Source organism: Euprymna scolopes, chromosome 46 (genome assembly GCF_053919585.1).
Source record: "Euprymna scolopes isolate OS-2025 chromosome 46, ASM5391958v1, whole genome shotgun sequence".
NCBI classification, from domain to species: Eukaryota; Metazoa; Mollusca; class Cephalopoda; order Sepiida; family Sepiolidae; genus Euprymna; species Euprymna scolopes.
Window position 1 is genome coordinate 16,992,871 of NC_136527.1, and position 15,586 is coordinate 17,008,456.

The 15,586-nt window shown below is 36.3% G+C and overlaps 1 long non-coding RNA gene across 1 annotated transcript in view; it reads right to left on the reverse strand.

The window, feature by feature from the left end:
• Positions 1 to 6,360: 6,360 nt before the first annotated feature.
• LOC145271242 (uncharacterized) overlaps positions 6,361 to 15,586 on the reverse strand; it is a 13,188-nt gene continuing 3,962 nt past the window's right edge. The window contains exon 2 of the long non-coding RNA XR_013865771.1: positions 6,361 to 7,681. This is a non-coding gene — a long non-coding RNA (uncharacterized LOC145271242). The remainder of the gene's footprint in view (positions 7,682 to 15,586) is intronic.

Here is a 15,586-nt window from a genome sequence, read left to right on the forward strand (position 1 = left end):
GACGAATAAAGGCTAGACACTCCTCTACTCAAGAACACTCGTCTACATTTGTTTGTTTTTCTTTCTTTACTTTCATAATTCCGGTCTTTCCCCGCATTGTCTCTGGCTTTAAAAAAAAAAAATTATATATATATATCTCAGCTGACCAAAACATACTCATGAATATTTAGCAACATATAAATGCTTATGTAAAAACAAATAAAAACTATAGCTTGACCATATTTTGGTATTGAGCACTCTTGTATTAACCAATGTCATGTAGCCACATATTACTGCTTTTATTTATTATATATATATGAAAATGCATAAAAAATGAATACGAAAAGTTGAAAGTTTATAACTTTTCTGGATTCGTTTTCTATTGGTGACGTGCAGGAATACAAAATATTATGAAAAACATTTAAAAACTCACTGAGGAAGGCTGAAGGTACAATCGAAAATAGTTCTTGTAAAAAAAAATTTTTTTCATACAGGGTGACACCAAAAAAAAAAAAAAAGGGACATTCAATTGTTTTTCTGAGCATTTTACAGTCAACGGAGAAAAAATGGCCAAAGACCCTAGTGTTTTGATGTGATGTTTTGAATATAATAAACTAGTTATGACCAAAGTTTCATTTCATTCGGACAAAACACTAAAAAACGAGGCCTAATTAGAGTTAGGGCCCCCCCTTTTTTTTTTTTTTTTTTTTTTGAGTCACCTTGTAATAATATTTTGTATTCCTGCAGGTCATTAATAGAAAATAAATGCAGAAACGTTATAAACTTTTATATTTTCGTGTTCATTTTTTTTATGCATTTTTGTATAAATATATACTTCCCAAGGAATACACGCGAATACGCACATATAATATACATATATTCATATATTATATGGTAAGAAAAAAAATAAGTTTATCTGAAAAATTGTTTTTCCAAAATAGTATTTTCTTCTTTAATGTTTTGTTTGTAATAAATAATTTTTTACTTTGATGAAATGTTCTCTTTTTTTTAAATATTAAATAAATTTTAATGTTTTTTTTTATTATTATTATTCCCTTTTTTTTAAGCATATGAAATAAATTTTAATGCGTTTTTGATGGATTTTTTTATTGTTCCCTTTTTCCTTTATTTTTATTTTTTTTTAACGTATCAAATAATTTTTTTTTTTCATTTGAAAACGTTTTGGGTAGAATTGGTTGAATTAAATGTGTTATTTTTTTGCTTGACATTTAAAAAAATTTTTTTTTTTGTAAAATATTTAGGTGTACTAAAAGTATTTTTTTTATTTATTTATTTTTATTTTTTTTAAAGAAATTATAACAGAATATCAAGCCATGAATGTATCAAATTCCGAGATTAAATACTAACATATGTCCAACGGCTTTAAGAAATTGATTTCTACGATAACCTATCTCTGCCCAGGCCTTTATCTCTCTTAACTCCATCCTTATCACTTTTTCCCATGTTTTCCTTGAACTTTTATGGAACTGACCCTTCTACATCTACTAACCAAAGAATTTTCATCTGTTCTTTCAATGTGACCATACCATCAAAGTCTACTTTTCTACACCCATCTCCCTATGTTGCATGTCAAGACTATGCACACACGCACACACATGCAGGACAGTCGGAAGCTAAAATGCACCCAGTGATATCGTGAAGCTGTCAAAACTGACGTCGCTGGAGGTGAATAGGTCAAATAATTGACCCCCCACAGGTTGAAACACCTGCTAGAGAACAGATCAGTATATATATAAGCAGGTAAAACACGAGTCAAGCAGTCAAAAAGCGATAACAGCACGAGATGTTGCTGAATCTGCCACCTCCTGCTTCGCCCTCCATCTACTGGTTGGAAGCACGCACACGAGACAAGAAATAAAATAATAATTTTATATTTTTCTTACAAACGAATTTGTGTTGCGCGTTTGTTTTTCTTGGCTGACGAGAAACTATTGTTCAACCCGGCTACCATCACACCTGTTCTGACCAGATTTAATCTTCCTCTGATGTCATTAGGTCTAAGCCTATCGTTAATACACACATTACACATCCATCATATCATTCTCATATCATTCCTCTCCATGCAACACATATCCTCAACCCTTACTGTTAATGATTCATTTGCATACATCATTGCATTGCACACACATGCTTGATAGACACTTCTTGCTTTACATGCTGGTATGCGTTATATGGCCTTTAGAAACTGACCTTGCTACCTTAACTGTTCTACATCTACTAAACCAAGAACTCTCATCCATTTTTTTTTCAATGTGACCAAACCAACAAAGTCTCCTGTTCTCACACATCTCTCTATACTGTCCAGATTTCTCTAAGGTCCTCAGATCTAAGCTTGTCTTTAAGACTGGCATTACACATCCATCATATCATTCTCGTATCATTTCTCTCCATGCAACGCATGTCCTCAACCCTCACTGGTCTGATTTCACTTGCCATGCATCATCACTGTTCACATACAATAACCTCCTCTCTTGGTTGTTTGTCACTGGTAACGCTCTGCTGGTTAGTGATAACAAAAGTGTCCTGAGGTTACTCCATTTAATTCTTACGATCACAGTAGCATCTTCTGTGTTCAAATTGTATCACTAATGTATTCACAAACTGACCCTACTACCTCAACTGTTCTACATCTACTAGGACTGAACTGAGACATATTGTAACCCAAAAGAAGCAAGATCACTAACAACAATATTTAGTTACTTCCATGTATGTACCTATGACAAAACAAAAACATCATATTCCAAAAATCATATTTTGATCAAGTTTTATTTTTTAAATAAGAAAATCAAATTTTATGGCTAACTGAGTAGCGACTGTTTCATGTCGCCATGTTTGGTTTGGTTTGGTTTGGTTTGGTTGTTTTACGGCATATCAACCCCTTTTTGGTTATTTAATGCCGAATCCAGTTATTTTGGAAATAGTATTCATGTTGCATCCAGTTATTTTGTAAAAGGTTTTTATTGTTCGAGCTTTTTGTATCTTTAATGAGTAGTTTGTAGTGTTTGGTTTGGTTGTTTTATAGTGGATTTTATCATTTTTATTCCCTGCCCTGCAGAACATGAATGAGTTTTGCAAAGGGAGAGGGAGGGAAAAAAAGGTTACAGTATTAATTTTTGGTACATTTTAAGTTAAGAAGCCAGTCAGAAAGTGGGGGAGATTGGAAATGGGAAGAAGGAAAAAAGGGGTAAAATGTGGGTTTTTGGTTTTGCAGAACATAATTAAGTTTCGCAAAAGGAAGTAGAAAAAAAGAAAAAAAAGGGCATCAATATTAGTTGCATTTCGTCTCAGGAAGCCAATATCTTCAGACAGCCTAATCTGGTAGCACAAGCGCAATTTTTGAAAACAGGCTGAAGGAACAAACTCGGTTTTAGAAAGTGCCGCTGGAAAAATGGTCGGATCCTTCTATCGCTCCAGTAGATATCTCACTGCTGATGCAATTCTCTATCTATATAAGAGCCAGATACGTCCAAGGATGGAGTACTGTTGCCACATATGGGCAGGAGCTGCTAGAAAAGACTTGTCCTGCCTTGATAGAGTTCAAAATAGACTTCGGGGCCTGGTGGGAGATGTCCTTTTCTCTTCGCTGCAACCTCTGTCTCACAGAAGAGATGTTGCGAGTTTGTCTCTGCTTTATCGTTATTTTCATGGAAAGTGTTCAACTGAGCTTCAATCTATGGTCCCCCCTCGCCAAACTTTCACAAGAAACACTAGACTAGCTGAAAACATTATCAATAATTTTCCCCACTCTTTATCTGTACCTAAACCTAAACATAGATTCCATGATCAAAGCTTTTTTTCTTAGAACTGCACGCCTGTGGAATTGTCTTCCGTTTTCCTGCTTTCCAGCTTTCTATAATATGGTTGTCTTCAAGTCCAACGTGAAGAAGTTTCTGGTGAGCCGTTCCACTTAAGTTAACAAATTTACTGAACTTCCATTACTATCGATTACTATATTGTCCTTTTGACTACTCTACACTCTTTAACCCTTATCCTTGAGTGGCCTATCGGCCTTGATAAGTGGTGCCGTCTATGTAAAAAAAAAAAAAAAAGAAAAAAAGTGATTCAACATCGGGAAAGGGAGGGAGGGGGGTCATTGGAAAAACTCAAATTTGCTTAATGATTTTCTTTATAAAGATAAAACTACTTGCTCAATTTACATAATTTTTGGAATATGACATGCAGATTTTTTTTTTTTTTACTGTTTCTTTTTTATATAGGGAGAATTCTGGACAAGCACACAATGTTAAAAAAAAAATGCATTTTAATTTGTCAAATTAATCATAATTTGCAATTAACTCTACTAAGTGACTAATCTCTTAGTAAGTTTCTGGCTATCACTCCTACCCTCTCTCACTGTATGCTTGTCAATCACTCCCTATAAAAGCCAAGTACGTCCAAGGATGGAGTACTGCTGCCACATCTGGGCAGGAGCTTCTAAAAACAGCCTATCCTGCCTTGACAGAGTACAAAATAGACTTCGTGGCTTAGTGGGGTATGCCCTTTTCTCTTCTATGCAACCTTTCTCCCACAGAAGAGACGTTGCATGCCTGTCTTTGTTTTATCATTATTTCCATGGCAGGTGCTCGTCTGAGCTCCAATCCCCCTCACCAATCTTTCACGAGAAACACCGGTCTGGCTGAAACTACTCCCAATAATTTTCCCCACTCTTTATCTGTGCCTAAATCCAAACATAGATTGCATGAGCAAAGCTTCTTTCTTAGAACTGCACGCCAGTGGAACTCTCTGCTGCTTGCCTGTTTCCCACCTGACTACAACTTGGACGTCTTCAAGTCCAACATAAACAAACTCTTGACAAACCGCCCCCTTAAGTAAGACACTATCAACCCTCCCCCAATACTAATGATTACTACAATACTACCTCATTAATTACTGTACACGCAATAACCCTTATCCCTGCCTGAGTGGCCTTCGGGCCTTGATAAGTGGTGACCCCCATGTAAAAAAAATCTTTTTTATCACACATGTTGCACAATTTCAAGTAAAATACATTTTCTGATAATTTTCTTGATAACAAGTTGAGCACATGGTATCCTCTCTCCACGAGTGAAAAATTTACTTTTATCATGACTAATGTTTGTACAAAACTTCCAAAATATCCAAGGCCTGGTCATTGAGAAAAGTGCAAATTATTTGGCTCAACCCTTCCTTTGTTTGAGAACCAAAAACTCATATTTTGGATTCCATTTAAATTTATCAAAGAATTAAATTTATTATTCTATTTGTTTTCCATAGTCTAGCTTCATTTCCAAATCTTACAATGCGTACCTAAAATAAAACAGAAATTCCATGAACAGAGTTTCTCTCAGAAACACTACTATGAGATTGGTTCCCTGCTGACAACAATATAATCACCTTTAAGTTCAATGTCAGCAATCTCTTCTTAAGCCGTCGTCTTCAGTTTAAGTAATAATATTACTAACCTCATTTCCAAATCTTCCTCTACCTAAAATCAAACAGAACTTCCATGAACAATGTTTCTTTCCAAAAAACTTAAGCCATCCGCTTAAAGATAAGCAGGAAAACACCTGGACTTGGCTACAAAAAAGACAAGTAGAGAAACGCAACTCCTACTGACAGCCACACAGAATAATACAATCAGAACAAACTATATAAAAGTAAAAATAGACAGAACCCAGGAAAGCAGTAAATGTAGACTCTGTAGACAAGAAGACGAAACATTAAATCACATAATAAACAAACTAGCTCCAAAGGCATGCAAAACAGACACGATTGTATGAGAAAGGCAGTCTACTGAGAACTATGCAAATATCTTTAGTTCATAGTATACAGACAAATAGTACAGCCATAAACCAGAAACATAAATAGAGATAACTCAACAATTCAAACTTGACAGATTGATGTTGTAATAACTGAATCCTGCTCTTTCCACACATCATTTCCAATCCTCTCATAGCAGTGTTCTTCATCTAACTGGAAAGTTCATTAACTCTTATCCTCGAGTGTCTTTTGGCCTTATTGGTTAAAAAAAATAATGGAGATTTTTTAAGTTGGAAGAGTTGGATTTAAGGACGTGAAATATATTTTTTTCATTGAATGTTTATCCTCTACTCCCTCCCCCACCGCCTGACGCAAAAAAAAAAAAAAAAATAGTTACGATACACCTAAATAGATTTTGAAATTGTTAGAATTTAAAAAAAAAAATCGCTAGTTTTTTTTTTGTTTTTTTTTTGGCATGAGGTTGGAAGATTTGGTTTAAAGACGTGAAATATACTTTTTTTTTTCAGTCAATGTTTAGCCCCTACCCCTCCCATTCGGCCTCTGACAACAATTAAAAAAAAGAAAAAAGTACTTTTGATACACCTAAATAGATTTGAAATATTTTTCTTTTTTTTTTTCTTCAAAATTGTTTCATGAACTGAAATCATTTCCATGTCTTTTTGTATGGTTTTATTATCGCGTTTCTGAATTAATTTAATTTTATTTTTTTTATTTTTATTTTTTAGATGAGGATTGGTTATTCGTATTATTTGGATTCATCGGACTATTGTTCTCATCTTGAGTGTCATTTTCACTACATAAAGGCTGACGGAACGAGAGCATGTTACTCCCCCCCCCCTCGGTATTAAATAAAGGATTCCGTTCAAACTTCTGTACAGATTTCAGGCTTTGACAAGATACATCTGAAGAAGGTTGGAGGTTACATCGACCGAAACGTTCTGCAAATAGCTTTCACGATGAAGACAGTAGTCCAAAGAATCCAAACATGGCTTCATTGGCAAATGTGTAGTTTAGCTGCGTAAATTATTTGACAGACTAAAAATTATTTATTTTTATATAAAACACATTATTACACCCAGAAGCTGAAATAAAACCCCCCAAAATTTCATTTTTATTATTTTCAACATATTTTTATTAGACTAAATGTATGACAATCAGGGCCGTCATATTGTTTTTAAAATTTGGCCTTTCTAAGGTTTGACAGATTGGCCTTTTTAAAGCCAAATTTGGCCTTTTTATGCGCTTTCATTACAAAAATGGCAGCCAAAACAGTCTCAAGAGTGTTAAAAAGGGGGGGGGGATTTGGCCTTAAAAAGTCCAATGTGTCAAACCTTAGGCTAAATTTTAAAAGCAATATGGCAGCCTTGACTGTCGTACATCTAGTCTAATAAAAAAGATGAAAAAATAATTAAATTTTTTTTTTCTAGTTTTATTTCAGCCAGCATGCTTTTTATATAAAAATAAATAGTTTTTATAATTTTTTGTCTGTCAAATAATTTACGCAGCTAAACTATACATTTGCCACTTCATTATTATTTAATTTTTTTATTTAAACCGATCTTGCAATGAGGATGTTTGGCAATGCTGATCAGACATGTCCAGTCTCTTTAGAAAGAGGGGCTTGATTGTTTTTCCGTTTCTTTGCTTTTTTTTTTAAAAGGGACCTTGCAAAGGGACTGGGCATATATATTTGTGGCATGGTGTGGTGTGATGTCGTGGAGAGAAAGACGGACGAAGGGGGCGTAGCTCAGGAGACAGTGATGACCACTTTGTTAGACCGTCTCTGTTGCCCTTCTCTGACGAGAGCCGACAACATGCTGTTCTCATTTGCAAGGAGATGTTCGGCCTTGTCGAATTCGATGATCTTGCCCTGGTCTAAAACCATAACACGATGGTAGTTATTCAAATGCGTTAAATGATGCTGCAAAAGAAAAAAGAAAAATGGTTTATTTCATCTTCATCTTCTATGATATAAATCTCACCTGTCTGTTTAAATGTATGTATGTTTGTATGTCTGCCTACAACTTTCGACAGAGATGACGCATTTTCACGAGATCAGTATCATTTTGAAAATCGACGTCTTGGATGACAAATATCGAAAATATCGATCTCGTGAAAATCCGTTGTCTCTGTTAAAAGTTTTAGGTAGACATACAAACATACATACGCACACACACTAACAGAGAGATCAGATTTATAACACAGAAGTATATTGAAAAATAAAAGGGAAAGACAAAGGAAAACGGTTTATTCCATACATACATGTGTTTCGTCCTCTTCTATAATATAAATCTCACCTGTCTGTTTAAATGTATGTATGTATGTTTGTATGTATGTCTGCCTAAAACATTCGGCAGAGGCGACGCATTTTCGCGAGATCAGTATCATTTTGAAGCTCGACGTCTCAGACGACAAATATTGACAATTATTTATTTATATTTGTCGTCTGAGACATTGAGCTTCAAAATGATACTGATCTCGCGAAAATGCGTCGCCTCTGCCGAATGTTTTAGGCAGACATACATACACACTAACAGACAGGTCAGATTTATAAAATAGAAGCATTTTGAAAACAAAAAGGGGGGGGGGGAAGACAAAAAGAAAACAAATCAATCAGGTTAATAAAAGAATATTATTGAATTATTCAATGTTATAGTCAGTTGGGAAGCAGCTCCGCAGTATTATGTTCTACAGACGAGCAGTTCTAGAAAAAAAAAATCTGTTTATGGAATTTTCGCTTAGATTTAAAGGAAATTGGTAACATTGTTTGGTTGTTTTACAGCATATCAACCCTTTTTTTGGGGGGGGGTTATTTAATGCCGAATCCAGTTATTTTGGAAACAGTTTTTTAATGCTCCAAGTTTAGAGGACACAATCAAGCAAAAAATTAACAAAAAAAAACGAAAAAAAAAAAACGAAATTTATCCCAAAGCAGCAAAAGTGAAACTGCCAGGACACTATATATACAAATGTAGGCAAAGTTGGGCATATTTAATTGGCTTGAAAATATAGGTTCTTTTTTGCCAATTGTCATAATATTTCAACAATAGAATAGTATTATAATCTTCAAAAAGCCTGCAAATTTTTATGTAGTTTCGTCTAGGTGACGGTCTCAAATAGAGAACCCACAAGGCAAAGATCGTCGATCGCTCCACTTCTGCTGGCAAGATGCCTCGGAGTGAATAAAATATATATATAAAAACACACATCATCTTGGATCCGTGTCTTGAAGCGTCTCTGTTACAGCAGGTTATGCCCCCCCCTCTCCCCAGGACGGTTGGCGAATCCCCCAGAAGCGTCCAGCAGCAGACAGGTATGTTGTCATGTGTATATGCGTTCTATGTTTCCACACACACATGCACCCACGACCACTAAATGAGTCACGGGCCGTTAAAATAGACATTTAGGGATCTGAAGACAATAGTCCGTTTAATAAGCCGTAAAATAAAATCCTGCTCTTTCCACATATCATTTCCAATCCTCTCATAGCAGTGTTCCTCATCTAACTGGAAAGTTCATTAACTCTTATTCTCAAGTGCCTTTTGGCCTTATTGGTTAAAAAAAAATGTAAATCACTGGCGACCATGTTTGGACAGGCGGCATATGAAAGGGGCAAAACCTCAGCTTGTTCAGGTATGCTGAAAACGAATATCGCAAGGATAATTAGCACAGACACCCAAATAGTTTTCGAGATAATAATGTGTCTATTTTGAAATGTAAATCACTGGCGACCATGTTTGAACAGGCGGCATAAGAAAGGGGCCAACCCCCAGTTTGTTCAGGTATGCTGAAAACGAATATCGCAATGAACATTAGCAGAGAAGAATAGTTTTGGAGCTAGTTTTATACAAGCGTGTATTTTGAAATGTAAACAGTGGCGACCATGTTTGAACAGGATGCATATGAAAGGGGCCAACCCTCAGTTTGTTCAGGTATGCTGAAAACGAATATCGCAAGGAAAATTAGCAGACAGACGAATAGTTTTGGAGATATTAATGCGTTTTTTTTTAAATGTAAATCACTGGCGACCATGTTTGAGCAGGCGGCATATGAAACGGGCCAACCCTCAGTTTGTTAAGGTATGCTGAAAACGAATATCGTAAGGAAAATTAGCACAGACGGACAAATAGTTTTCTAGATATTAATGCGTGTATTTTGAAATGTAAATCCCTGGTGACCATGTTTGAACAGGCGGCAGATGAAAGGGGCAAACCCTCAGTTTGTTCAGGTATGCTGAAAACGAATATCGCAAGGAAAATTAGCACAGACAAATAGATTTTGGGCTAATATTAGTCAATGCGTGTATTTTTAAATGTGGATCACTGGCGACCATGTTTGAACAGGCGGCATATGAAAGGGGCCAAACCTCAGTTTTTTCAGGTATGCTGAAAACGAATATCGCAAGGAAAATTAGCACAGACACAGACTACTAGTTTTTGAACTAGTTTTATTAACGCGTGTATTTTGTAAATGTACATCACTGGCGACCATATTGGAACAGGCGACATATGAACGGGGCCAACCATCAGTTTGTTCAGGTATGCTGAAAACGAATATCGCAATGAAAATTAGCACAGACAATTAGTTTTGAAGCTAGTTTTATTATTGCGTGTGTTTTGAAATGTAAATCACTGGCGACTATGTTTGAAACGTTTGAACAGGCAGCGTATGTCAGGGGCCAACCCTCAATTTGGCTCGAGTATGCTGAAAACGAATATCGCAGCAGAACTTAAAACACTTGGTTAGGTAGGTAGAAGAGTAACTTATCTTGCCTTTGGTAACATTTACATATTATATATTTGTTTTGTATTTTTTTTTCAACTTTTACGCTTTGTTGTCTTAACTCGGAAGGATTAACCTTAGAATTTCCACAGGTCTCATTAGTTAAAACGAATTATTTCGCAGTTCAAATTGGCGTGAAATAAACAAATCTAACTGACACAGGGTTTGCCATTTCCGGTTGTCGCCGCCGACAACGCTCTTATATTTACAATCGAAAACGTCGCCAAGTTCGTTCGTCGCTGTGTCTGTGTGTGTAGGAGTGGGGGCAAAGTTGTAACATTCAATACATAAAATCAACAGCTTTAATTTCTATGAATCGTCATTCGCGTATCGGTGCGAAGTCGAGTGTCGGCGTTTTTCTCTCGGTGAAGGAGAAGTAAGTTTATAACACAGTTGAGTTGGAAATGGATTTCTGCACGTGCATGGCTGGACGATAAGAATAACAATACAAATAACAACAATATTATCTTCAAGTCTCTGTTTAAAGGGGCTTTTAAGGCTACGAAGTTACAACTAGCTAATCGACACTCGACACTGTCAATGAGTTATGCGAAACAGACGGACTGTTCCGCTGTATCAAAGTTATTAAGTGTGGTTAGACTGAAACTCATCAAAGCCAGTAATCTAAGTTTCAACTAGCTAATAGACATTCGGCACTTTCAATGAGTTATGCGATCACCGCCACTTGTCCAAAAACGGACTGTTCCGCTGTATCACAGTTATTAAGGGTGGTTAGAGTGTAACTGATCAGAGCCAGTAACCTAACTTACAACTAGCTAGTCGACATTCGACACTGTCATTGAGTTATGCGATACACTGCTAATTGTCCAGAGACGGACTGTTTTACTGTATCACAGTTGTAAAGGGTGGTTAGACTAAAACTCATAAGAGCCAGTAATCTAATTTACAACTAGCTTATCGACAGTAGACACTTTCAGTGAGTTTACGTGCGCGCGCGCGTGTGTGTGCTTCGTTAACATTCGGACTGTCGATTTTAAAATCGTTCGGGTATGCTGAAAACGAATATCGCAAGGACAATTAGCAGAGACAAATAGTTTTGGAGCTAGTTTTATTAAGTCGTGTATTTTGAAATGCAAATCACTGGCGAGCATGTTTGAACAGGTGGTATATGAAAGGGGCCAACTCTCAGTTTGTTCAGGTATGCTGAAAACGAATATCGCAAAGAAAATTAGCACAGGCACAGACTACTAGTTTTGGAACTAGTTTTATTAACGCGCGTATTTTGTAAATGTACATCACTGGCGAGCATGTTTGAACAGGCGACATATGAAAGGGGCAAACCCTCAGTTTGTTCAGGTATGCTGAAAACGAATATCGCAAGGAAAATTAGCAGAGATAAATAGTTTTGGAGCTAGTTTTATTAATGCATGTATTTTGAAATGTAAATCACTGGCGACCATATTGGAACAGGCGGCATATGAAAGGGGCCAACCCTCAGTTTGTTGAGGTATGCTGAAAACGAATATCGCAAGGAAAATTAGCACAGACACAGACTACTAGTGTTGGAGCTAGTTTTATTAACGCGTGTATTTTGTAAATGTACATCACTGGCGACCATGTTTGAACAGGCGACATATGAACGGGGTTAACCATCAGTTCGTTCAGGTATGCTGAAAACGAATATCGCAAGGAAAATTAGCACAGACAATTAGTTTTGGAGCTAGTTTTATTAATGCGTGTATTTTGAAATGTGAATCACTGGCGACCATGTTTGAACAGGCGGCATATGAAAGGGGCCAACCCTCAGTGTGTTCAGGTATGTTGAAAACGAATATCGCAAGGAAAATCAGCACAGACTGACTATAGATTCACTATCAAAGTATTGAAATATTTTTTTTATTTTATAAAGGAATCCCCAGAGGCCACTCGAGGATAAGGGTTAAAGTGTGTACAATGTCAATGGGACAATATCATAGTAATCGTTTGAAGTTTAAATTTGGTAAATTGGATTACTTAAGAGGAACGGCTCATAAAGAACTTGTTTGCATTGGACTTGAAGACGACGAAATAAAAATATAAAGTTGAAAGAACTAGGGTAAAATATCATTTTAACGATGCCTTTCAAATCGTAAACTGATTGTTTACATTTTTTTACATTTTTCGCAGACAATAAAAAGTGTAAAAAAAGCGAACCTTTAGAATCCTAAAAAGATCTCCCGGGAGCATTTTTGCAACATGAAAACTCTACAAACCAAAATAAAGAGGGGAGGCAACCCTACTCAAAAATATGGTTTATTATATCGTCTAAAAAAAGAAGATTCGGGGGCTCCAATAATACGATAATTTGGTGGGGAAGTAAATTGTTTTCTTTTTTCTAACTTGGTTTTAAAAAGTTTTTATTGCTAACATTTATTTTCATAAACTCTAACCACACCTCACAACCCTAATCCGGCCGGTCGGGAAAAAAGTTTTTACTTTTTTAAATTTTGCTGAAACCGACAACACACATACGCACGCACACACACACACACACACACACACACACACGCACACACACACACATACACACACGCACACACACACACACACACACACATAAGCATATCGCTTGTCACCAAGCTAAAGAAGAGAGAGAGAGAGAGAGAGTCGGGGAAGGAGAGAAGGGATCGTGTTCTCTGCACAGCACGTGCCGGGGTCAAACAGAAGTTAAATGAATCGATTAAAAATGGCTCCACAAAGTTGTGTCTGAACTTTTTATTCTATGAAACTTAAGATTAATAAAACGAAATAATCGTGACCTGTGGAAATTCAACGGCGAATATTTCGCATTCAATAAGAACAAAACGAAAAAGTAGTGAACAAATAAATATATAAGAAAATGAATATTACCAAAGGCAAGATAAGTTACCCTTCTACCTACCTAGATCACATTTTTGTTGTTTTAACTTATTTTAAAACGTTTATTTAACACAAACAAAAGTAGCGCACAGTTTTAAGTTAGAACAATAAAGAAGTGTCTGACATTTTACAGACATCTTGTGAGAGTCGAGAATCGCTCCAAACTCGAAAATTAAGCAAAATACTGGTAGCAACACATCCAATAAATGTCAGCAAACGTTCGAACATGTTTCCTATTTCACATAAGCGAAACTCTTATCAGAGATAAAGCGACAATGAGAAGCAAACACAGATGAAGAAGACGGTTTTTATCGTTGAGCATAAAAAAAGAGTATCTAATCTAATAGGCCCCGTGCTATAGGTCAATCTCCAAGGTCTGTCCCATCGCCTCAGTGTTGTATCCCTGCTTACAAGTACTTTAATGGGATGTGCTCTGATGAACCTATTGCACTTATACCAGTGCCCGGACAACTTGTCCCGGGAAAACTCGTCTCCGGAATGAGGGGACAACCGTCAGTTTGTTCAGGTATGGTGAACACGAATATCGCAAGCCAAATTAGCACAGACAGACAGACAGACAAATAGTTTTCGAGACATTAATGGGTGTATTTTAAATGTAAATCACTGGCGACCATGTTTGAACAGGCGGCATATGAAAGGGGCCAACCCTCAGTTTGATCAGGTATGCTGAAAACGAATATCGCAAGGAAAATTAGCAGAGACGGAAATACTACTAGTTTTGGAGCTGATTTTTAATGCGTGTATTTTGAAATGTAAATCCCTGGTGACCATGTTTGAACTTCTGTTTGAACCCTCAGTTATTTCAGGTATGCTGAAAACGAATATCGCAAGGAAAATTAGCAGAGACAAATAGTTTTGGAGTTAGTTTTATTAATGCGTGTATTTTGAAATGTAAATCACTGGCGAGCATGTTTGAACAGGCGGCATATGAAAGGGACCAACCCTCAGTTTGTTCAGGTATGCTGAAAACGAATATCCTAAGGAAAATTAGCAGAGACAGACAAACTACTAGTTTTGGAGCTAGTTTTATTAATGCGTGTATTGTGAAATGTAAATCCCTGGCGACCATGTTTGAATAGAGGACATATGAAAGGGGCCAACCCTCAGTTTGTTCAGGTATGCTGAAAACGAATATCGCAATGAAAATTAGCACAGACAGACGAATAATTTTCGAGATTGTAATGCGTGTATTTGGAAATGTAAATCACTGGCGACCATGTTTGAACAGGCGGCATATGAAAGTGGCCAACCCTCAGTTTGTTCAGGTATGCTGAAAACGAATATCGCAAAGAAAATTAGCACAGACAGACGAATAGTTTTCGAGATAGTAATGCGTATATTTGGAAATGTAAATCACTGGCGACCATGTTTGAACAGGCGGCATATGAAAGTGGCCAACCCTCAGTTTGTTCAGGTATGCTGAAAACGAATATCGCAAGGAACATCAGCACAGACTGACTATAGATTCACCATCATATTACTGAAATATTTTTTTATTTTATAAAGGAATCACTACTTATCAAGCCCCAGAGGCCACTCGAGGATAAGTGTTAAAGTGTGTACAGTAGTCAATGGGACAATATCAAAGTAATCGTTAGAAGTGTCAATTTGGTAAATTGGATTACTTAAGAGGAACGGCTCATCAAGAACTTATTTACATTGGACTTAAAGACGACGAAATAAAAATATAAAGTTGAAAGAACTAGCGAAAAATACCATTTTAACGATGCCTTTCAAATCGTAAACTGCCTGTTTACATTTTTTTACATTTAAAAAGTGTAAAAAAAATAGCAAACCTTTAGAATCCTAAAAAGATCTCCCGAGAGCATTTTTGCAACATGAAAAATATACAAACCAAAATAAAGAGAGGAGGAAACCTCAAAAATATGGATTATTACATCGCCTAAAAAAAAGAAGAATCGGGGCCTCCAATAATACGATAATTTGGTGGGGAAGTAAATTGTTTTCTTTTTTCTAACTTGGTTTTAAAAAGTTTTTATTGCTAACATTTTCATAAACTCTAACCACACCTCACAACCCTAATCCGGCCGGTCGGGAAAAAAGTTTTTATTTTTTTAAATTTTGGTGAAACACACGCACACGCACGCACACATAAGCATATCGCTTGTCACCAAGCTAAAGAAGAGAGAAAGTGGGGGGAAGG